The sequence below is a fragment of the Arachis stenosperma genome, chromosome 3, assembly GCF_014773155.1.
Source record: "Arachis stenosperma cultivar V10309 chromosome 3, arast.V10309.gnm1.PFL2, whole genome shotgun sequence".
In the NCBI taxonomy this organism is placed as follows: Eukaryota; Viridiplantae; Streptophyta; class Magnoliopsida; order Fabales; family Fabaceae; genus Arachis; species Arachis stenosperma.
This window is the reverse complement of record NC_080379.1, coordinates 50,866,480-50,867,513: the sequence shown is the minus strand read 5'-3', so window position 1 is coordinate 50,867,513 and position 1,034 is coordinate 50,866,480. Positions and strand designations below refer to the sequence as shown.

The window sequence follows — 1,034 nt, the reverse complement described above, 5'->3', positions numbered from 1 at the left end:
AGAAATCAGATTGACTTGCTGAGTCAATATCTTGTTCTGAGCCAATATGGCATTCAGAGTATCAATCTCAAGAACTCCTTTCTTCTGATTTGTCCCATTGTTCACAGGATTCCTTTCAGAAGTGTACATGAATTGGTTATTTGCAACCATTTCAATGAGCTCTTGAGCTTCTGCAGGCGTCTTCTTCAGATGAAGAGATCCTCCAGCAGAGCTATCCAATGACATCTTGGACAGTTCAGACAGACCATCATAGAAAATACCTATGATGCTCCATTCAGAAAGCATGTCAGAGGGACACTTTCTGATGAATTGTTTGTATCTTTCCCAAGCTTCATAGAGGGATTCTCCTTCCTTCTGTCTGAAGGTTTTGACTTCCACTCTAAGCTTACTCAATTTTTGAGGTGGAAAGAACTTTGCCAAGAAGGCATTGACTAGCTTTTTCCAAGAGTTCAGGCTTTCTTTAGGTTGTGAGTCCAACCATATTCTAGCTCTGTCTCTTACAGCAAAAGGGAATAGCATAAGTCTGTAGACCTGAGGGTCAACCCCATTAGTCTTGACAGTGTCACAGATTTGCAAGAATTCAGCTAAAAACTGATGAGGATCTTCCAATGGAAGTCCATGGAACTTGCAATTTTGTTGCATTAGAGAAACTAATTGTGGCTTAAGCTCAAAGTTGTTTGCTCCAATGGCAGGGATAGAGATGCTTCTCCCATAGAAGTCGGGAGTAGGTGCAGTAAAGTCACCCAGCACCTTCCTTGCATTGTTGGCATTGTTGTTGTTTTCGGCTGCCATGGGTTCTTCTTGTTTGAAGATTTCTGTTAGGTCCTCTACAGAGAGTTGTACCTTAGCTTCTCTTAGCTTTCGCTTCAAGGTCCTTTCAGGTTCAGGGTCAGCCTCAACAAGAATGCTTTTGTCTTTGCTCCTGCTCATATGAAAGAGAAGAGAACAAGAAACTATGGAATCCTCTATGTCACAGTATAGAGATTCCTTGAGGTGTCAGAGGAAAAGAAAAATAGAAGGAAGAAGTAGAGAAT

At 41.5% G+C, this 1,034-nt stretch overlaps 1 non-coding gene across 1 annotated transcript; it reads left to right on the top strand.

Annotated features, from left to right (window-relative positions):
- The first annotated feature begins 279 nt into the window (after positions 1-279).
- On the top strand, positions 280-387 carry LOC130972112 (small nucleolar RNA R71). The gene has a single exon (XR_009083310.1). It is a non-coding gene; the product is annotated as a small nucleolar RNA R71 (small nucleolar RNA).
- The last annotated feature ends 647 nt before the right edge of the window (positions 388-1,034 follow it).